Here is a 24,354-nt window from a genome sequence, read left to right as displayed (position 1 = left end):
TTCACCTTAAGCAGCCAAATGGTTAAAGGACTGGCATGTAAACAGCTCCACTACACCTATGCTGTATTATGAAGTCCAGTGGGATTCTGCTTTAATCTTGAGAGGGAGCGTGAGGGGTTTGTTTTTCACAGGGGCTTTAGCCTACAGTTAAGTGCAAACACCTGCTGAAGTACTGGTAATTAGTAGGTAATTAGTAGCTAATGTTCTTAGAATTTAAAAAGAAAAGCTTACATAAGTAATTACTTACTATTTCTTATAATGTGCTGCTTTTCCTGAGATTTCATATCCCCAGAACATTTGCCAAGTTCCTAGGTTCCTCAACATACTAAATTGTTTATTAATTACACACGTATATTGCTTGTAGAAAAAATAAAATACATTAAAATGCTGGAAACAGGAGTGAGTTATCTTTTAAATTACAGCACAAGACTCACTGGAAATGACAGAATTTGCAGAGGGTAACAGCTTTAGGAGGAGCATTAATTTGGAGCTGGGGGAGGAGGATGGTGGTGGCTAGAACAGTGAAAGCAACAGCTGGGTAGCCCAGAATGAGTTCCCTTTTCTTGGATAGGGGTTAGAGAGACATGAAGCAAGAAGCAGCTTTTGCGGTGGATGTTTTGCTCAGGCCAGTAAATGTTTAGCACAGCTGTGGACCCCCAATTGGATTCACACTTTCCCAGCTCTATTCACACGTTTCAGGTGTGCTAAGAGTTGGGGGTGGCTGTGGTTCTGCAGCAAAGAGGTTTGAGCAGTATTTCACCTCTTGTAGAAGGATCTTTTCTGGATCAATGGAAGAGCTAAAACATCTGCCTTGTCAAATTCTTTCTGTAGTCAGCACTTGCCATTTTTATATGTGAGAAGTATTAAGGCAAAGCTGTGTGTTTTCTACATGCTTTAGAACAGATCTAACAGATGATGCAGCTATTGAGGCTGTGACTGCACTTACTAGCTGCCAGCCTTGCTCTTGCAGTGTGTGGGACATGCTTTCTACAGAGCCAGAAGAGGGGAATGCCTGCTGAGGTCCATCCATGACAGGATGTTGCTTGCCATGTGTCCTCCTGCAGGACCCTGACTGTAGCTCAGCATCAGCCCCTTCCTACACACACCTCATCCTCTCTTGACTCTCCTGTGAGGTACAGTGCATATGACAGCAGGTTTAATAACAGCAAGGACCATATAAAGGTGAATAATAGTTCTACAGAGTAGTGCCTGCAGGGAAAAGGTTGAATTTTACCCTCCAAGCTCTTGCACTGAAGGGTGGAACACAAAAGCCCTGAGAGATCTACCATCTTCCCTGAACCCATGCTGTGCAGCAGGGCTCTGGGGACAGCTGAGCTCTCTTGGCATCTTCTCATGTAGGACAGGGGCTTTTGGAAGACCCAAGATGAGAAAACCTCCCTGCTTTTCAAAAGAGCCGCCTTCCAGACCATGACCCTGGTGATGGTGGGGAATGGCCCTGGAGTTCCTAACTTCTCAGTTCCTAACTTTCTTTATCCTGTTTTACCCCATTTCAATTAGGACTCTGTAAACTAAGAGCTTGTGGGGCATCCTGGCCAGAGCTGTGATGATTTAACAGAAAGGTGATTCAATTGAAGATGGAGCCACTCTTTAAAGATAAACCATGAAGCTGAAGTGCTTCTTTTATTGTTACTATTCAGAGTTAAGTTTTGTTTTTAGCTTGGTGTTGAATAAGAAAAACCTAACAAACATTCACAAATTGGATTAATTGAGATTAAAGCTGCTGGTAGGCACCAACTTAGCATACAGCTTGGGCTTCCTCGGGGTTTTAGGTCCTCCGGCATTCTTATTGTTCCTTTCCAATCAAGTAAACTGAATACAAATGGCAAAAAATAAAATTAAAAAAAATAATAAAATGAAGGAAAATATCACTTCAAAAAAAAAAGCCACCCCAAGGGTGGGGGACAGTTGGCTGTTTCAGCCATACATAGCTCTTGATAAAAACACCCACATTTTCATGCAGTTTTAATAGTAGCTGACTAATCTCTTTGAGGTACAGACCTTGGAAGGCTCCAAGCCCAGCTGTATCTTAATAGCAACTAATATCAACTCCTCTCACACAGAGGCAGCAACTCTCTGAGGAGGGTGCTTAAGTGCTAGGGCAGCATTTGTTTCCTGAACACTAGGTCTGACCTCTCCTGGTGAAGAAAAACCAGGTAGTCCTTTGTCGTTCAACTTTGCTTTAGATTCATACAACATTTACTACAACTCAGGTTTTCCCGAGCTGCAGATGGCATTACCTGTCAGGACAAAGAAAACTCTTGAATGAAGGCATCCTAGGTGATGAAGATATTTGTCTTTGCAAAGTCCTTATGAAAGAGTGGCTTTGTGTCTCTCACAGTGTTTCTTTCAGTGAAAAAGTGCTAGCTTCATTTTTTAATTAAAAATAGTGCGTGCTTCATACTTCTATGGTAATGATTTGTAAAAGTATTTATGTTTCCTAAATAAGCAGTAATTTAAAAAATTAAACAGCGAAACTGCAGCCCTTTAGGAGCTATTTCCTGCCACTGTGCTATGCACCAGGGATGTGTGAGGCTTCCTAATCATAGCTGGGGACCAAAGCAGATTATTTGTGCTTCAAAGGCATCGATCTGTACATCCAAACTACAAAGTACCATCCTTATGTTTTAGTACCATTAGGACTGAGAACGGAGTTGTAGATTCACTTTAAAAGGAAAAAATGTGCCCTTAACACATTCTATTCTATAGAATATGTCTATATTTTATATCTATTTTAATTCCTCATTCTCATAGCACATTTCACTCAGAAGGAGAAGCTAAGTTACTGTGGAAGAAAGTATGGTAAGAATATTGACACAGGAAGGATGGTCTCATATTCCTTGAATTGCAATAGAAAACTCCTTGAAAGAGCACAGAAATACCATCCAGCAGTTTAAGAAAGGAAGAGTAATCAATTAAAATAATTTTGAACACAAATTGGCATTAAAGTGCATTAAAGTGCAAACACAACTTGGCTGGGACATCGGATTAATGCACCTTGCCAATGGGTTTATGGCATTAAATCTTCTAATCTAGCCGTGCTTCCAGACCTGAACAAAAGATCAATTCTATAACTCAGTCCTCTCTGTGGCCCCGCTTCATGTGCCCTGGGGTTTCTAATGCAATTTTATTTAGCTTTTCCATAAAGTCCAACCTTGAATAGACATCATATTTTTACTGTTTCTCTAGCATGCTACTTGAGAAATGTCTCACCATGAGGACTCAATTCAGTTGCCTAATCAGAAATTTCAAATGCTGTTTAAGATGCCCCATGGTGTCTGAGACATCCACCAGAGCTGGCAGATGTAACACATCACCAAGGGAACGCTCATGGCTTTCTGGACCAGGAACTACTTCTTGTCCCATATGTCTATTGGAAATATCAGGCTGGTGTTGTAATGCAGTGACAGTACATTTGAATTCCACTGTGATAACCAGTTTCATTATTATCAAGCAATATATTCTTACTACACTCAGAATATTGTTTGTTCTGATTCTCTATGAAAATTTAGGACCAGATGGAAAACAGTTTTTCTGAGGCTACTACATCTTCCTGGAGAGTTACTGGAGAGATGAACTGGATAATGACATTTTGCAGCTTGATTCCTGAAAACTGGTTTGATTTCAGGTCAGTCATTTTACTTTTGATGCAAACTGATGGCAGATAACAGAGCAAAACTACACATGTTCTTCTCTGTCTGAGTCTCAACTGATGCATCATTTACCCAGCTGATATATCAATTCGCCCATGAAAAGCTGTGTGCAAATAACACAGGACAATGCTTATGTATGGTAGGCTAATTTGCTCTCAGTTATATCCATTCCACTCCACTCCTTTCATTGGGGTTGACAGGTGTAAATACGAGCAGCTGATTTTTTCTCTGTGACCTTATACAGAAATGAACGAGATCCTTCAGGACTTAGTTGCCTGTACATTCATAATAATAAAGTAACCACAATGATCATATAATGGCTTCTTTTTCATTGTTGCTTGGGGGACTAGCTTAGCTCACTTAATGGGTAACTGGTTGATGATCCATCCTGGTCATGCTTGGCCTAGGTTAAACCTGGGATAGTGGTGGGTAAAAGCCGCATCTATATGATGGCTCTTCAGTGTTGTTTGGTATATGAGTGTTATGTTCTTAAAGAGCAAAGGTACCTCTTGGGTTTATGGCAAGCATGTGTCTGTATCTAAAACCACAAAAGATAAGTACAGCTCATTAGCATCCCATGCCAGTCTAAACAGCAAGGATATGAACTCGAGTGGGCTGAACCCCTCATTTCACCCGTGTCCAGGCTGACACAGATGAGTGAATCCATGCAGGGGAAGGCAGCAGTCCCAGACTGCACTTGGGAATCTTCCTCCAGGGCTATTGAAAAGCCTTTCTGAAGCTTACAGTAAACCTACACACAGCCAACTGGACAATATAAAGCCAAGAACAGGCCAAAGAAGGGGTAAATGTTTATGCATCTTAACAGTTAATTTTTGCTTAATATTTAGTGAAGCTTTCTGCTTGGTTTGAACATGTTATTCAGAAGAATCTCGTGATAAAGACTTCTTTTTATAAAGTCTTATGGCTGCAGACACTATCAGAAATTTTAACATGTTTACATAAATAAAAAAATCTCACAGCCTGTGGTCTTTCAAGAGCTGGACAAGATGAGAAAATGGATAGCACATTAAGAAAACCCACACTACCAAGCACTACAAATTCAAAGAGATCTTTTGCTCAGCTCATGATGTGTCTGTTGTTCTGGAGAACCACAGTTCCTGTATTCTGGTTCTCTGTGGATCATCTAACATAACACCACTGGTTCTTTGTTGGCATCTGTCTTTATGAGTCTGAGAGCTACAGTGGATGTCTAATGACAGCCATTGTGTACAGCCAAGAAAGTCAAGCAAATCAGTTGCTTATCTTGAAAAACATCTCTGGAGCAGGAGCAACCACCTGACTAAATCTAGCAATTGCCTACTGACTAGAGGAGGTAAATGTCTGAGTGAGTCAGAGAGTAGAAGAAATAATGGGTGTTCCAAAAGTGACGGAAGTCATAAAGTTCATAATTGCTTAAATGATTTCCAGGTCTTCCTAATGATCAAAATTTGGATTTCTTGCAATCAAGTAGTTCCTCCCCTCCCTAAGTAGTGCCTTTGCATCATCTTTATGTTTACATACATGATTTCCACACTTACTATGTTTTTATGTATGTATTTCAGGACAGTGTGTAGATGTCACTGAACCACTCAGTGACAGCATATTGTGATGAAGGGAGCAAGAGGAAAGGAAACACAAACTAATATACCAGTTGAGCAAGACTCTGTGTATCAAAAATTGGGTAAAAAACTTCAGCTGTGTTCTCTGGCTTACATTATGCAGTGTTCTACATCTGGAGGTGACAACCATACAGACCACAGTGATGTCGTGATTGCAATGTCTAAAACCTCTGAACTTCACCAAAGATTTCCAACAAAGAATGTGTGCACCTTACAGAGACAGCAGCAGCATCTAGTCTTTTTTTTGTTTGGTATCTTTTGTTAATTAAGGGCATGTCTTAAATCCAGGATTGCTTTTATCACTTAGGTAAGTGAAAAGCTGTAACAAGGATGTGATCCTTGTTTGAAGCCAGTTCATCAAGCCTTTCAGGCCCGAAGAGCTAGCATGGTGGGAAAGAGAGGCATGAAGAGGTGAAACGATTTAATTGCAGTCACAGAACTGTTTAAGAAACAAACCCTTGTTTCTTAAACCCAAGCAAAGCTTCCTCACTGGACTTCCCCCATGACAGAAATAGTCCAGGTGGAGGTTTTTACTTCAGCAATGATTGCCACAACGTATTCAGATAATGGGATGTTAGTGCCTTACACAGCTAGCTGTAAAATAACATGGATCCTAGCTTGCATCAAGGTTTCCTTGTCAGTATAGTATGCTGCTTTCTTTGGTGCTCATTAGATGCCTGTAAATGCCTGTCAGAATTTATCTCCTCCTTTTTTTTTTTTTTTTTTCCATCTCACTTACTTTCACAGGTCTTGTCTCTTTAACCACATAATTCAATTATTGAGCATGAAAATATTTCCCCCTTTATTCTGATTGTTCTGCAGCTGATGATGGTGTGAGGTGCCATGATGGAGTGCACTCAAGGACCTCTTAGATGAGCCTATATATTTGCATTGCTAATTTTCTGCCTTGAGAGGGAAGGCAATGGCTGACTTTGTTCCTTGTTTGATTCATAGATCTGTCTCCTTTTACTGAGGATTGATTTGTATGTAGGCAGGGAGGGGGGCTGGATATATGGTTTGAATTACTAGCACTTGTGCACAAGTGAAGTACTGCTTGTTTGCAAGCAGATACTGAAAAATGGGAAAACAATTGCATTACAAAAGAATTGTTAAGGTGCCTGTGAAGAAGATCTGTGTGCAAAGACCTGCACAAAGAGATGTTTTTGGTCTGTGTGGGCCAGAAAAGGGAGATGATCCAAGGAGAACTTAGAATGGATAGTTTGAAGCAAATGGAAATCATTGATAACAAAAATAAATGCTTTGAATGGGCTCAGTGTTAACATCAGACTCTTATGATGCTGGTAGGATGCATAAAAGCCATAAATCAATGGAATGCTGAAAAGAATAATGTTTCTTTAACAAGTGGTGTAAGACTTGGAGGCTTAGCCCAGACCAAGTACAAAGTAGAAAGCTTCACAAAAAATAATTGAGGTCCCTGCAAAATATTTCAATTTTTTATTGATTGAAGGCAATTATCCCTTAATTGCATATTTAAATGAGGTATTAGGAGGTTTAACTAAGCAATGCCTCTTAATTGCTGCTGCACACTAGGTGTCACAGATTGTGTTTATTTCATATGTTAATTAAAGAGAATGGGTATTTTATTTCACAGACTAGCGGGCTCTTCAGGCTGTACTGCTTAGGACAGGGGATGTCTCAGGTGTCCACAAGGCCCTGGGTATTAATGTAATCATTAGAAAGGTTCCAGTTTTAAATGAAGAGGTATATCTCCATTTCATGGATATTTTCAGCCACTTAAAGCATATACAAGTAGGGGGAAGGAGAACCTGAACCCAGGTAACTTTAACTTGAATGATACAGAAATGCACAACCACAGCAAAAGGTATGCATGTCAAGAGCACAGGTCTTTTCTGTCTCACAGCTCTAAGACTATGAAGTAGGATCTGATGGGGCTGAGTTTTTAAATACCTGGCATGATTTCCAGGCTATGGCATTAATCTTTGGGGTTTTGTTGCACAGTCATGTGAGGTTCGTACCTTGGAGTTAGCAGCCCCACCACTGCGATGTCAGGAGGAAGTGTCTGGATCCCACATGGTAGTTCTGAGCTGTTTTTTGGGGATAGATTTACATGAATGGTGGGGTTTTCTGTAAAAAAAGTCTGACTCTGTAGCTGCTGAAAGAGTGATATACAGCTAGAGTCAAACATTAAGGTGAGGTAGAGTTGTGTGTTGGTGTGTAGTATATGTCTACATGGTATAGGGTCATATACTTCAGGCTCTGATAGTATTCACTTTTTCTATAAGGCTAAAATAATCAGCTGGGAAGTGTTGAAAAGGCAAGAGGCAAGGTATCCTGTCTAATCACAGGAGTACTATGCTGTATCTATATGGAGGGGGCAGATGGATGGATACTGCAAACTGGCCAGATATGAACCTTCTCTGGGACAGAAACCATACAGCCGTGTTAGTGAGGTTTGTGCCTGAGCTAATAAGGCCCACTGGGAGGCAGAGCGTGTTAATTCCAGAATAATATAACACTCACGCCATCAAGCAGCTTCTGGATCAGAGCAAGTGTAGCTCAGAGCATGGACAAAAGGGATGCGTCTGCCTGCACCAGGCACAGCTCACCAGTGTGGTGGGGCTGGTGAGAAACCAAAGGTGGTTTCAGGGCGTATCATGCATGTGCCTGCTTGGAAATACACGTAAGGAGAAACAATCTGGAGTTGGAACCAGAGGAGAAAAGATCTGCCAGAATGACCGGGGGGGCAGCCTATCCTGTTATGGGAAACTCAGAAACATAGTGTATTTTGTCTGGAAAAACAGAAGCAGATGGCAGGAGCCTGAGCAATCTTCAGGCACGGGCCTAGGGCAATGGGCTGCCTCCTTGCCCGAGGAGGCAGTAGCTGAATTGCAGCAGGAGCAACGGCTCCAGCCACACACCAGCTCTTGGGGCTGCTGTGAAGGCAAAGTGCAAGTGGGCTGAGGAAGATGGAGGGGACGAAGAAGAAGGATCCCCCGGCTGGTTCTGGGGCAAGAGGTCTTGAAGGAGAAAGAGAGAAATTCACGGACCCATTCCCACTCTTCCCAAATTTCTCCTCCCCAAGGAAGCCTCAGGAACTCTTCCCAACTCTAGTTCCCACCAGTTTCTGCTCCCTCCCCAGCACCTCTTCTGCTTGTCAGCAGTAAAAGGAAGGCTGTTTCTGTTTTATTGTGTATTCACACAGGTGGCATTCATCCATAAAGGTGATGGGGGCTTAGCACCAGGAAAACTGGAGACACATGACAGCAAAAAGGCAAAGTCTGCATGAGAGTACATGGGCAGAAATTGGCCTTGAATCAACTCAGGCTAGAAATTGGGTGCATCTTAACTAAACAACAGAGCAGTAAGGCTCAGAAATGGCCTTCCAGATAGGGCAGTGGAAGAAAAAAGTATTCTGAAGATGGAGCTGAACTGGTTTATTTATTGAATCACCAGTTAGTGTTTTGGAGCTGGCCGTTGGTGCCAGGGAACAGCTCTTCCAACTCTATGTTCAAATGTAATATTCCACAAATTGTATTTCTGGTGTGTTTTTCTACATTTTGCTGAACATACATGGGATTTTCAAAGAAGCACCAAAATCCCGTGGTTGTTCTTTGAGCACAGGGCATCTGGCTTTCTTTTGTGTTTTGGAAAAACCAACTGGAGCCAGTAATGATGGGATGATCATGGACATAATTTCTGCCTTCTGTCAGAATATATAAATGCAGTGCCAGAGTAAGAGCCATCAGCTTGAAGTATTGACTGGACTGTTAGACTTAACAGTGAATTTGCTCTCTTTTAAATGTGTTAAATCCAGCCCTAGATTAAATTTAAACTACTTTGCTACAGCATAATCCACCAGGGACACCCTGACTTTCCATTGACTTTAATGGGGCCTCTACTGAACAATTAGAGCAAAGAACAAAATATGCAGTGTGGCTGTAGAGATGAAGTGGTTAACATCCTTTTTTTTGTGGGTAATTTCCCCTTTTAGTTCTTACTGTGTCATTGTAATTAGCAAAGCCCAAGGGTTAAAATCTGAGCTAACAAAGGGCAGAGGCATGATAGTTTGTGTGTTGTTACTGCTGCTTATTACATCTATCATTATCATCTCACCATGACCTTGGGCTTCCCCTGCTGGCTTATCATCTCTTCTCTCCATCTCATATGTCTTCTGTAAGCTCTTTGGGGCAGATCTTGTGGTTTGGTGGTCCAGACGTACCACAAGAGGACTTTATTCTACATTGAGGCCTGTAGGAGCAGCAATACAACTTTTAGAAAGAGGACAAACAGATGCATGGTTAAATGGCAGATCTTTTGGAAAGGCAAATGCTGCCATGTCAAGCGTGTCCTCCTGGAGTGTGGTAGCTGTCTGTTGTAGGGCCAAACAAGGGCCAAGCCATACATGGCATCATACAGGACTGGGCAGGGAACGCCTCTGCTCTGCCTCAAAATACAGGCTGCTACACTGTGGACGTAGGGACATGCGGGGTGAGCTGGTGCAAGAACCCACAGGAAAAAAAGGAGGTTTGGATGCACCTCCAGTTCAGTTTTAAGACAGCTCAACCATGGATTGATCAGCCTTGTCAGGACATTTCCCTACAGGACAGGCTGGCAAGCCGCCTGCAGCCTATTGCATCCTCTCCTGGAGTCTGGGCACAGCTGCCCAACTAGCTGCAGAAGCTTCATGGCTGATTTTGGTGTCATCCCATGCTCTGCCATCACTGAGTCTTTGAAAAGGTGAGATATTTTTGTCTTTCTAACATTTCTGGGCTAACGCAGGGGTGCATGGATGGAACGTAGCAGCTTCTTAACAATTAAAGGGGAGATCAGACTGGAGGATTTACGGTTCCCTTTTGGTCAGAAATCTGTGGAACAATGTGTTGTCCCTCGCTGGGCAAAGACTTCTGAGAAGCCCATAATTTAGCCCATAATGTAGGAGAGGTTTAATATTACAACACGCAGCACAATGGCTTGAAGAGAACCAGACGGGTCTTGACATCACCAGCCTTTTCTTCCCTTCAATTCCCCAGCACGGTTGCTATTGTTCGAGCCTCATCACTAATGGCATTGGAGAGGGATCCAGCGTTGGCCAACCGCTAGGGCTCTTGCCACTGTATCATTATTTCTGCTCCTAGTAGATCTAGGCAGGACCATGATCAAAATATCATGGGCTGCCAGCAAACTTCTGCTGCCACGAGAGGAGCTGAACTGCTGTTTGTGAGGGGAGGATGGAAATTTCAAAGTTAATCTGGTTCCCATCTCTGGAACTATTTAACTGTAGCACACAAAGCGTTCACAGTACACTGGGAATTCAGTCGTTTTATGCAGGTCAGCCTTACGATGAAAAATTTTATATCAAAATGTTTAACTTCAAAAAGGGTTAGATTCAATTTCCTGGTGAAGGCTTGAGTCAGTTCTCATTTTAATCTCACCTGCGTGCCTGCCCCTAGGTAAAATATCATTGTATTGTCACGTTTGATTGTAATAATCATAGTCATTTGGCCAGCAACAAAATCACAGGCCTGAACATTCCTGATGATTTAATCCATATTCAGATCCAGATATGTTGCCTGTCCCATTTTTGAAATGAGTGGAGCCATTTATTTGCACCTGGATCATCAAATTAAGATGCAGCTCTGTCCTCTGAGGCCCTTGTTTCTATCTTACCTTATCTCCCACTCCCCAGACAACATTTTTCCTACTTAGGGCAGCTGCTCCAATGACTGATTCTGAAGCTGCTGAAATAATGTGGACTCTTCCCCCCATGCAGAGAAGCCAACGGTGCCACATTGTTTGTGTCTTTCCTTTCATAAGTAGTCCATGAATATGCTTCCTTAAGTCACTGAAGGAAAATACTTCCAAGAAAAAACTCCTGTCTTGTCTTTAAGAAAAATATTTGGACTGGTAAAATGCATTGTACTATGAAGGATAGTTCCAATTTACGGACTCATGAGCTTATGAGTGGAATAAGCCTCCATCCTTATCTTTATGTTACAGCAATGGCACCCACATACGATAAGTCTTCGCTGGCAGAATTTTGAAAAAGTAATTCCAGTGCAGTGAATATAAAATAAATGCTATCAAGGAAAAATATTTTTTGCTCCCCTGGAATAGAAAACATTATTGAAACTGTTGGATGCCTCAGGAGTCTATTCATGCAAAATCTATTTCTGCAGTCAAAATATATTCTATTCTGCAGATATTTTTTCAATATGTGACTGAGACTTCAAGACAGAAAGAAATAGCCATTTTGGCCAGGAAAGAACTGGCATGCGGTCTGGCTTTAGGTGAGCGTAGATTTTTGCATGAAAATTATAGTAATTATGGGTATTTGTAAACAGCGATTTTTGCACTTTAACGGCCTAATCGCATGGTCAACAGCTGGAAGTTGCTCTATGCAGATTCTTACCTAACACATAATAAAAGTCACCCTTTGCTGCATTTCCACAAAGAAACAAATTATAGCACAAAAGAGACCTGCCAAATGCAATCTTTCATCCTCTTCTGCTTCTTAAAGAGAATGTTTGAATATTCTGATTTTAAAAAAGGGATAAAACAAAAGGAAAAATAATTTATGTATATCTAAAATGCAATTCTAAAGAAAAAAATAATGGAAAATGCTGATGTATATGTACTACTTAGCCATTTATTGTAATCTATGCATTTCCTTTGCATTTGGAAGTTCGTATGTCATGCATGGTACACATCTGTTCCTTTCATTTTTAATTCTTTTTTAAATACATTTTTTTTAATTTTTCCCTATTGTTTTTTTCAGATGGTTCCATTACAGCAATGTAAAAGCATATCCAACAAGCAAAACCACACAAAACGACTCTTGTCATATTGAAAATCTTGGCAAACTGATGAAGAATTTGCTATCTAACTGGAGACAAAAAAAAAAAAGAAACAAAAAAGAAACCCAAAAGAAATCTGACCAAATCTGTGTTCCCCTTAGCCTGCTGGGAAACACCTCAGTGTAGCATCCTGGTCCCCAGGTGTCCCAATCCAGGCATAGCTCAATCAATTAGAAGTTGCACTAGAGTTGGTGGCTTACATTAATCTTTTTCTTTGCATTTAGAAGTGCCTGGAAAATAAAAGGGCAGTTACTGTAGTTCAGCTGAGAAAGGGTAACTTCAAATCCTTGATTTGCTTGTGATGAACACCCTTTATCCTTAGACTTTCTAATAAGATGCTGTTGATAAGTATCACTTCTAATTTTCTGCATCTTTGTCCGTTTCTCTGCTGAACATCAGCTGACAATTGTGCTTAGGATTTTCTATAGCCAAGTTTTCAAAAATGAGTGCATAAAAACTCATGATACACCCACAGCTTCACCAGAAGCTGGGCAGAAATTAACAACTCCAGCCCTCTCCCTTTCTTGCCTTCATAGTTACTTCCCTTCAGTCACCTCCCTAATAGTTATATAGATAGTGCTAATAAGTGTCAAGTTACATAAAGCTGCACGCCCATGCATTACTTTGTGTGTGGAATCAGTGAGTTTATACATGCAGGTTACAATGTCAACACTAGCTACTGGAACTCGAGTATAAATTTAGTCTAAAACTTGCAGTGGAGGAGAAATGAATGCTAGGAAACTATGGAGGAGTGAAAACCATGAAGAACTCCAAAGTTCCCTATCAGAAACTACACTTTAAAGGGTCAGCAGCAGAAACCAAAACCACTTGCCCATGGGGCCCTGTCGTTGGTGCACACTGTTTTGCTGGGGCGAGGGTGGGATGCCAGTTTTCTGGGGCTGCAACTGGGACCCGAGCATCCCTACCAAGCTCCAGCTGAAAGAGACCTCAGAGGAACGTGTTGGCGATGCTCTGGCATAGGGCAGGTCCCACAAAGCTAATACCAGCCTGACATTTGGGGCTACCCTGCAGGTCTGGGGCAGCCACAGCTGCTGGTAGAGGCTGGGTGCAACTGAGGCAACAGTGAAGGTTGACCTTTCTTTCCCATGCTGTTAGAGGGACTCCCCAGCTACTGAGCAGGTTGGGAGACACAGGTCTCATGCTGCACTTACAAGTCTTACCCTGAGGCTCAGTTTTACCCATTCCTTACCCCTTGAAGCCATCCTTATTTCCATCAGCAGGTACTTGACATGTATTTGGGTTCATTTTGCTCCTTCTCCTTTTTTGCCACTGTATATGTTGTTCCTTGTTAATTTATGAATTGCTGTGAGTCTTTGGCTTGACTCTTATTAAATTAAATATTGTGCATTTTAAAGGTGTTTAGTTCTTTCATTGCTAGTATTAATCGCTTCACTATCAATTCCCTATTCCCATCTGTTGTTTTGCAATAGCATTATATATTATTATGCCTCTTCATTGCTTTGGCTCTCTGTCACAGCTGACTACTTGTTTACCTCACCCTCTATGGAGCTTCCAAAATCCTTTTTCTCCCTTGTTCTCATGGCAATGCTCCAGTTCCTGGAGTCCTGGTGTGTTCATCAGATGGTCTCCTGCGTAACCTTTAGGGCATCCTGCTCCGGAGTTTTAACATCTCTCTCAGTTTCTCTCTCTCTTCCTTCCCAGATACCTGTCCTGTCCCTCTGCTAAAGGTAGCTAACTGCCCTGCAGTAGCACCAGCAGAAGTGGATTCATACCTGTAACTCAGCTACCTGGATAATGGGTATCTCAGCTGAAATCACCAGCAAGGAGAAGAGGCACAGCTGAGTTACTGGGAAGCCTCCACTGACTCCATTCACCTCTGACAGGTCCCCCTCAGGTTTTCCAAGAGCACCCATGGGAGCCGATTAGGTATTTCATGGCAGAATCACCTTGAATGTTGTTGTAGTATCCCATTTACTGCTTTTTTTTTTCTCCTGTTTATCCTTTCCTTCTCCTATAGCATTTTTGTGCCCTTTTCCTGCTTAATTGGCTTTCCAATTTTATTACCTCTTTTTTCCTCCCTGCTAATAGCAGGATTGTTTCCAAGCTGTTTTGTCACTTTTCTGCTACACCTATTTTCTCCTCCAGCCATCCAACCAACATATTTTATGGATGCTTCCAATATTCATGACATCAAATGTCATTCCCACCTGTGTTTCAGGCTGTTTAATTTCTAGCATCTGAAAAAAAAAGGTATTTACACTTTAAAGGGACAATAATGTCATTAATAAAGGGATTTTTTCAATAGCCTTTCATAGGACCATCCATAACTTACATTTCACTTCTTGCAGCACTAAGGGCTCATGAGCCGAGATGATAATAATGGTAAACACCACTTCAGCCAACATCCCCCAACACTGCTATCTCTGCAATCTCTTCTCTGCCCTTCTCAGTGACCTTGTCCCACAATGCCTGAATGAATTCCTGCTGCTGGTTTCTCAATCACAAGGAAAAATTCCTGTACATTATAGTTTGTGTGACTGTCTATATGCAGAACTGTAATCCTTTTCTGGAGGAGAGGGAATACTGTTTCAAAACGTAGCTGGAAACAGGAATGTCAGTCTGGCAGAGGGTTAGGAATCACCATGCTATGCAGGCATCATGTCATATAAATCCTGTCACACAGGGACTAAGCTCTCTCACTGAAAGGAGCCATCCAGGTTGATGTGTTGATCCTGTTCTCCCATTTAGAATGATGTTGTTGGGTTAGAAACCTTTTTTTTTCTATTTTTTTTTTTTAATTTCTAAATTTTCTACATTTATGGAAGGCCAGTTTCTCTCCAGTTGTTCTTGCCCAGTGGATGGCTCAGGTAGACTTATTTTTTCTCCTATAGCAGGTATTTACATGCTGTGTATCCACAGAGGGCAGTTCTGTAGGTCTTCAGACTTCATTCTGCTAGCTGAGTATGCCAAGCTCCAGCTTCTCTAGTAAGACTGCCTGTTTCCCAAGCATCTTAGTAGTGTTCTCTACATCACTTTCAGTTTGAACTTCTGGTTTTGAATGTGGGTAGCCAGAGGAGTAGACAGTATTTCAGATCTTGTCACAGCACTGGTTCATATGGTTATCTTAATACTTTCCTGTTCCTACTGGGACTATCTTGCCTGTCATGGGCTGGATTTTGCCTTTGCAGGGGTGGGTCCCATTGGCACCTGAGTCAGTCATGCCTTCATTAGCTGATTTACCAGCTTAACCGCACCTCAGTCATTTTTCAACTGATGAGAGCTCCTTTTACAGCAGCTATGGTATCAGTCCCTCAATGAATGAGCTTGTGTTGCATATTACTGAACGACTTTTATTTTATTCTATTCCTCAAATGCATCTATTCTTTCTGTCTGCTGCCCTGATGCTCTTCTGCACTAACACTTTCTTTTCACTATGGACAATCATTTGTATCCCACTCAGGGTCCCAAAAGTAAACACTCTCCCTATTTATATCCAGGCCATCAGGAAATGGAGAAAAAAAAAAAATAGATCCCAAAACTGATCCTGGAGAAATTTCATTCACGTCTCTCCTTCAGACCAACAGTTCTCTTTGCAGTACTGCCAGTGGTCGTCTTCCTTCCAGCAGGCGCCCACTCAACAGTTCCTCTGTGCATTCCTATTTTCTCTAGTTTAAGAAATTATTTCCCATCTGGTGCCTTATTAAATGCTTTGCTGAAGCCCAGATGAATTATAGCTACCATATTTCCTTTGTGTAGAAAATCATTAATCTTTAAAAAAATCCTATCAAGTTAGTCTAAAACAACCTACCGTTAGCAAGCCCAAACCCTTTGGTAATTTTTTAGTCCCTTCCCAGTTTATCTCCATGACTTAAATTACTTCTTTCTTTCAAAATTTGTTCCAAAGCCTTCAGATGTTTGAGGTCAGACTAACTTGTAGTTGTCAGATCTTTTCTCTTCTCCTTCTTAGCTGTAGGTACTGCATTTGCTATTTTTGAATCCCATGAGTTGATAGGCTTGTCATGAATACCTGCGACTGTTCTGTAGTTTCATGTGCCAGTTCTGTCTGAATTCTGAATGAGATTATCCAGGTCCTCCCAACTGAAGACAATTAAGTTCTTAGATTTTTTTCTGTTGTTTCTAGTGTAGTAAAACCCCATTCCCATTATCCATCTTCCCTTTGCCCTTCTCTTCAATGTCATTACTCTTATTGAAGTTTGAGCTAAAGTCTCTTTAAGTGGCTCTTTATCCAACAGATCCATAGATCCTTCTTTTTTCTCCCTCCTGCTAGGAATACAGCTTTGAGATCTTATTAGCACCAGTGATTCGAAGGGTCCGCCAGCCTCTTCCCCATCCAAGGTCCAGAGACACGCAGCATGTTGACTTCAGTGGCTAGGGTGCTCAGAGCACTTAGTCCATCAGAGCTTGCCCTTTTGAAATGGAGAACATTAGTCCCAGTCTTATTTTCGTATATTCTTCCACTTAATGTAAACTGAATCAAGGCACAATCACTTGAGCCAGTGCTGCTTCTCAGCTCAGGTCTACTAAAACGTCTTCACTGCTTACCCAAGCCAATGGAAAATTCCAGTCATTCTTTTAATATCTTTCTGTAATAAACACAACTGTATGTATTATTTATAATTGTCTTCACCAGCTACTTAATTTCAGTGATACCAGAATGGCCAACAATCTTTTTAGGAGACATTTTGTCTTGATTGTGCTTAGTAAGGAAGGATACAGAGCCTGACAGGCAAGAGGAATCTTAAACATAAGTGGAGATGACTGAAATCTGACTGTGACAAATTCCAGTCTTTTTAGCCCAAATTAGGATGAAACATAGAAGTATATATATCAAAATGGGAATGTTTCCAGGTCAAATGAAATGCTTGAAATGTTTCATTTTATTTTAAATCCATTAGAACGGATTCAGTAGTCTTTTCATTTGTTTTTCCCCTCTGGCATTTTGAAATTTAAAAAAACCCCCACCAAACAAAAAGTCTGACCTGACAGAGATGAAAATTTCGTTAATATTAAATGTTCATATTTTGATTCTTCCTAGAAAGTGTGTTTTTAAAATGACTTCCTATGTTGTTTCATATCAGACAGTGGATTAATAATATGCTCACCCTATAACAGAAATTAAACAGGAATGTGCAATGCATGTGATCAATCACAGCTAAGCAAACTCTGCAAACTGTAGAAATGCTAGCTGAATTATTCTCACTGTGACCTGGGCTTCTGCTAGGTGTATTTCTACAGTGCATGCTTCTGCTTTATAATCACTGAAAGTTTGGTGGCATGTTTCCTGGGAGGGAAAAATGGTCCCTTGATGCAAACATTATGCTGACTGTGGTAGATTTTGAGGGCTTGTTGTCTCTGCAGAGAGGATGGTTCTAATAAAGAGGCATCTGGGCCTTCTTGCCTCTTTTCTTCTATTAAGATATGTCAGGCTAGGCTCTGGACAGCTGGATTGTGATGTTTTTGCCCCCAGGGTGTTTTGGGGTAGTGCAGTAGGAGAGTGTTGCTATCTCCAGGAGCCAGTGAATCTGAGAATATGTCTCAAGGATGAAACCTGGAGAAGTGCAAAGAATGATTTCATCTTGATTAATTACACAGTATTGATCCTCTGTGGAAAGAGCAATTATCCCAGACACTCTTCTTGCTGAAGTGAAAGCCACCGGGAAAGCCACTCTGATAAAGAGGATGAACGTTTTCCCTCCAAAGGGCTCAACTGGTTTTATCCTCAGGGTCTGCAGTGTTAAATTTAGACTCAAAGGGAAAAAAAAATTGAGCCTTAGTGTAGATGTGCCTGGCTTATATCAAGTGCAGTGGAAGTTGCACAGACAAGTGGCAGGGTTAAAACTTGACTCCAGTCAGTAAAGTGTGAAATCTAGCCTTTGCATCTTCTCATGAATGACTTTGTCCAGAGTTTTCAAAATCTGAAGACTGTCTGTTGAATATTATCATAATGAGAATGTCATTCTCCCTCACCTGTTGCTTTGCCGAGCTGTGGGTATCTCCATAGACATTGATCTGAAGGATGGCAGATTCCACCCTATGTATCAAGGAAATAAAGATCCTTAACCAAGAACATGACTTTCTCAGGTGCAGGCTATCTCACAGAGATATGTTGACATTGTCTTCTCTTCTGATCTTGAAAGGAGGTGTAACTCTTGAAATGTGTTGGGGTTTTTTTTAAGTTCAGTGATGTTAGTTTGTATTAATATACAGGACTAATATGCACATTAATAGAATTTGTAGTACTGGCCCAAGCTTAAATTTATGCTCAAATTCAATCCCATTCCTGTCCCAGACATTTCCTCTGTTTTGCTGCATTGTCTAAAATGGAAGTGTTTCCAGTCACCAAGATGTAGAGCCACCAATGTCCAGTCAAATCAGTGCTAATCCATACCCTCTGTGCTTGTTCTCTTTGGTGCACCTGAAGCTTGGTCCTCCACCACCCCTCTAGTCCAAGGCTGTTGTGACTCTACAGCCCTCCAGGATCTAAAGGCCTGAGGTTTTCTCAGCTTTTTATCAATGCCATTGTTCTCTTTCTGCCCCATTGAGGTAGGCAAGGAGTTTGAAGTAGAAACACCCCTTAGCTGTAGAAGCCTTTTCGTTTGAAGCCTTGCCGGTCACACAAAGTCTGTGCAGATCCCCTCAGGGATGTTGCCCTTGAGCTTGCTATCTCAGCACTCTTCTCTTTTCCCCTGATGAGCTCCTGTGTTAAGAATCACTCATGTTAACCATTAACAAATCTAGACAAACTGCTAGTTTATGCCTGCTGCTTCTACAGCATAGCTTAACTATCGTCTTTCTCACTGAACCCATCTTGATCCCTTATTTATTGAGATTTTGTCCTGATCCATCACCCTTCTTTTCCTCAGTTGTTGATCACTATGGGAAGCTTTATAGATGGGTTTATACACTTTGGGAAATCTTTCAGTCCTCTTTCAGTCAGTGACATGCCAAAAACATGAAGCACACTTTTCTCCAGGAGTTGTCCCTACTTTTTAAGAAACAAACTGCTCTATTCTTCTGCTCAGATTCTGCAAACTACAATTCCCGTAGTACCACTCAGAGAAACACACAGCTTTGGTGATGTCAGTATCTTGTACTCAGCCACAGTTGGGATTTGGAGGAAAACAATTTTCTAGGTATGTATAGTATCTGTAGACAACTGGCTTTTGTAGCAAGCAAGCTGTATATCAAAATATTTTCCACTTTGGGGAAGTGGGTGAAATGGCCAATGTGATCGTAATGTAAGCTATAAAAAGATCAAAGTTGCAATGCTCTGCAACAGCATCATCCATTGAAATGTAGTAGGAGCTTGCTGGAAAAAAAATGTTCGTGCAATATATAAGACATTAAAAATTCTGTTACATTACTCTTGCCACAAAGATTGTAATGAAAATGGGAAATGGCACAAACGTAACCCATTCTCATTACAATCGTTAGATTGTAATCTTGTGCTCTCCTTCTCAAGAGAATGCTAAATGAGATTTTAAAGTATGGAAAATAAAGGAGCAAATAGAAACTGGAAAGCAAAAGAGGTGAGGCATGATAGACTGTTCCTGCATTCTTATGTTCTTTATTTTTGCAGTAAAGCAGCAGAGAACAGCATGATTTCAAAGAAAGATGTATGCACACATAGATATATTTCTTTTCCTTTCTCTTTTGACAATATATCATTTCAATATTCTTATCTCCTTCATTCTCACTTTAAAAAAAAGTCCCCCAAAATCAAAGAGACAAAGTAATACCTCACATATCTACATCAACAGATTTATTTTAACAGCATTGAATTTGCCCTTATCCGTCATAGTAAGAGCTGAAGGTAACACCTCCCAGTGAGAGAGAAGAACTGTATGACTTAGGAGACTAGCAATTAAAAATCTGTCAGTCACAGGTTTGGATCCAGCCCTGATTAGATAGTGACCGAAAGTTGTTAATATTAGGCGATTACTACAGAAGGAAGTACCTGACCTCATTCTAATCCCCATGCAAGTATTTAAATGACACGCTGTAGCTGTCACTCAGCCATGCCATTGGTGCTGCCAGTAGAAGACTAAGCAGTAAATGAGCCTAAGAAGGGATCTAACCCCATCTACTTCCCTGTGACAGTAGTTCATGCACAGGGTTTGGAGCAGATGTAACAGGTACCCTACTTCCAGGGTCTGGTGGGGACGAAAGGGAACGCTGGCCTCTACTTGGGCTGTGCATTCAGGAGCTTGCAGGACCTCTAAAATATTAATTAAGGGAAAAATCTAGTGAACATTCAGAGGCAGAGTCACAGCAAAGGCTTGAGACCCAGCATTTAATAGCTCCATTTTGCTTGGAGAGTCAGTGGAGGTGAGTGATCACTATGCACAGGAGTCCAAAGGGCTCCTTGGTTATTGAGGATATGCCCTTACAGAGCCCACACGGCATCCACTCCACACAGTCCTGCAACAATACATCCTCATAAACATCATAACACCTCTACAATAAAAGAAATGCCTTTCAGACTAAAGATGAAAAGCTACCAAAGCTCTAGCTTAATCCAGGGAGAATGTAAGAGAGATCAAAGGCATAGGAAAAAATTTAGGTCTTTGCAGTTGTCTTGGAGATGCATCTTCTTCTCTGGCCCTGGATTTTATGTTCATCCACTTTTTTGCTCACTGACTTTGGTGTGGGTTTAGGATTTTGGCATGGGGTTTTTTGTTCATTCACTTTGTTTTTCTGCTTACCCACTGAGTTTATGTTGAGTCCCTTCCCTCACTGACTTCCCCAAGGAGCTGACCGTGGGCTGCTCTAAGTGAAAGCAGAAGATGGAACCTGTCTCTATAGACAAATCACCTGTCATAGCCTCATGTAACCTTCCATCACCCTTTGCTTAATGAATATCCTAGATAAAACATTTTTGCTCACTTAAAATCGGTCAAGAAATTATGAAGGAATAAATCTGATATTTTCATGGTTTTGTACCAGAATAAACCTTCTTGGTCTTTGCTTCTTGCAGTCTCCAAAGGTCAGATTTTTTCTTATCCACATATAGATGTTGGAGGTTGACATGTTAATGATTTGACCAGCTTTCTAGTTGAAAACCAAAGCTACTCTTCAAAGAAGATATATAAATCTTATCTGTAGCTTCAGAATGACTTGTAGGTTTTCCTGTAATCCTTGTTAAAAGTGTTTACATCTCAGATGACTTCTTATTTGAGAGGTTGCACTATCATGAAAATGTTTATAGTTGAACTAGATTTCCTGACAGCTCTTCTGTGTTAACTGCCAAGAGATTTCAGACTATAAGAAAAACCTGCATCATGGCTGGCTGTACTGCATCTGGCCAGTGATAAATAGAGGACTTTTAATTTCCCAAGTATCCAGTCCCTCCAACTCCACAACTCACAAAACTTAAAAATAAAATTTTCATTCTGAAGCTTAAAATCAATTTAGTTTCTGTTGTAGTGCTGTAATAAGTAGATCTAATTTAACCAGTCAGCAGTTCCTTCCATTGGACATTAATTTTTTAAAGTCTGCAAGTTAATCAACCTGTTTTATGGTGAAATGTGTTTTTACACCAAAACTCATCGTTATTTCTTTTTTATTTTTCTGTTAAGTGTCTGGGGTAAGTGAAAATGGCTTCTGAATATAAAAGAATCAATTAATGTTTCAATATAGGGGAAAAAAAAATTGTTCCCCAAATGGATAACTTTTGTTCAGTGCTGCAGACTGCTTCTCTTGCAGCTGTCTTCAGAGCACGATCTGTCAGTGCCACCTGTTAACTAGGCTGGTCTTTACAGGCATAATATATGGTCAGGAAATGAAAAATATCCTGAATTCTCTCTTTTTGATTTTAATAGTCCCACTGAAACATAAAGTTAGTCCCAAGGATTTGGGAAGCTGCATCCTCACATCTATAGAAAAGAGCCAGTCAGAGGACACAGATTTTAGGTAAAGAGCATAGGAATATGCTCTTTACGGGTGAAGATGAAGTTTTGTGCCTGAGAGTTAATATCCAAAGCCAGGCCTTAATTCAGATCGAGCCTTTTTGATATCACCCTGTAGCCACATTTGACCTGCTTCAGAGGGTGAGGACATTTGGATCCTCAGTTCCTGCCCTCCAAGGAAAGGTGTCCGGGAGCAGCCTTCCCGCAGGAGCAGCAGGGACAAATTCTTTGTCATTTTAAGTAGGAGCTTGGCAAATGCACTCAAGGGCTGTGTGACAGCATTGCCCCTGAGAGTAGGGGACCACGCGCGTGTCCCTTTTCTTAATGCCGAAATGAAAGCTTCTAAAGAAAATGAAAAGTGTAAGTGTATCCTTTCGTCTCTCTCTTTTGTTTTTGCTTTTATGTCAAAATTCAGCAAAGGCAGTACATTTGTTCCCTGGACCTTCAACCCATCATCCCTCCTTTCTGCAAATCAGTTTGCGCCTTGGTGTGTCTCAGCTGCTACAATAACTATAATTCCAATCATAGCCAGCCACTTTAATGGGCTTCTTGTGTCCATTGGGAAGAGCTATCCCATACGCAATGTCAGCTCCCAGCACCTAGAGAAAGCACGGTCTCTCTGCCACGTTTTAAGGAGAGCTGCAGTTCTGTGGTGACATTTGAGAGCTTTCATTATCTCAGTGCAAGATTCTCTGGGGCACACTCTGGTCTCTTAACATGTCCTTGTTTAACGGCACTCCTTACCTTTGGCTGCCTGTGTTCAGCTAACCAAGTGGTGGCAGAGATGTGTATAGTCCCTCTTAAATCATTCTGATTTTCCCAAGTCCCTCTGCAGTTTTTTGATGGAACATATGGCAATGTTATGTCTATTTGAAAAAGCCTTTGCATCATATGTTTATACAACTGCTCACTATCCCAAGACAAAAATTCTTTCCTGTTATTGCCCATTTGCTGACTAAAGAAATTATCCTCTTTATGTATTCTGGTACTTTACCTTGATACCTTACATGTTTAATTATGTAGTCCTCGGTCCATAATCCATATGATTCATTCACCATATAATACAACGCACATCAGTTTTATTTGTTTTAACCCTTGCCCTTCCTTTCTCACTAGTTTTCCTTTGTCAAACTTTGGTATCTATTTGGTTTTGGGTCTCGGCCTGACTCCCATGAAGTTTTTCCTCCTCGGTGACAAAACAGTCATTGAGTCCAGTGGCACAGGACTTGACCCAAAGGACAAGAGCTCCTGATAGTTAAAAATGAGACATCAAATAAAGGAAAAAACAAACAAACCCCAAAGGAAACTCCAGTTATGTACCACATAAAGGAATAGCACCAGAATGGAGAAAAAGAAATGGGTTTTGTGGCTACAAAAACAAATGGAGAAACAGTACTCTGGTTTGGCTCTTTTTCTTTCTTCCTCTGTGATGCTGGCCAGTAACTTCAGTCATCTGTGGAAATCAGGACTTTCCACCAGTTTCAGTGGGAAAGTGAGTTGCACACAGGATCCTTCCATTCTCCAGTTTCCCAATCAGCAACGCAGGAATAACAATTTTTCTCTTCCTTGGGTTAGAGGTGGGTGAGGCCAGAAAAATCCTGGAATCTTTTAAGAGTGAAAACAATTTTCCCCCCTGAGGTCTGATTTGAAAAAAAGCCAACAACATGAACATAAAGCTGTATGTGGATTTTTTTTCCTCAGTAGGAGCAATGAAATAGTTTTTAGAGTAATGTTTAAGATGGGCTTTTTACAATTGAACTTCATTCTTTTGAAATCCTTTCTACGACCACTGACTACTTCAGATGAGGAAACTTCATTTCAAAGCATGCGATATTAGGGAAATACATCTAATATACTGTAGATCTACAGGTAATGGGTTCTATTTCTGTTGGTCCTTTGTCTCATACTTTCTCCAGTGCATCTTAATAGGCATATCTAGGGACTCTGTGCTCATTTTTTTAGGCCTTCTAGAAATTTGGACTTTTTCTGTGTCTGCATTATTACAAAGGGTATCTATTTACATGAGATTCCTGAGCTCTACTGATATAACCATCCTTTTTATTTACAAGTCAATAATACCAAGCCTTTCTTTTCAACATTTTGTTCTTTGCTCTCTTAAAAAGTAAGTCAATAGGCAAAAATCAAATGCAAGTATTTTCATACTTGGTGTAGCTCATCTCTCATACTAGGTATATTTGGCACCACACTTAAATAAGACATTTTTACTTGCATTATATACCCATTTTGTAAATATACCTAGCAGCACTTCCAATGCATTTCTAATTTTTGATGGAAACACTCTCCAGTCTTTTTCCTT

Source organism: Strix uralensis, chromosome 1 (genome assembly GCF_047716275.1).
Source record: "Strix uralensis isolate ZFMK-TIS-50842 chromosome 1, bStrUra1, whole genome shotgun sequence".
Lineage (NCBI taxonomy): Eukaryota > Metazoa > Chordata > Aves > Strigiformes > Strigidae > Strix > Strix uralensis.
This window is presented reverse-complemented; position numbering follows the sequence as displayed.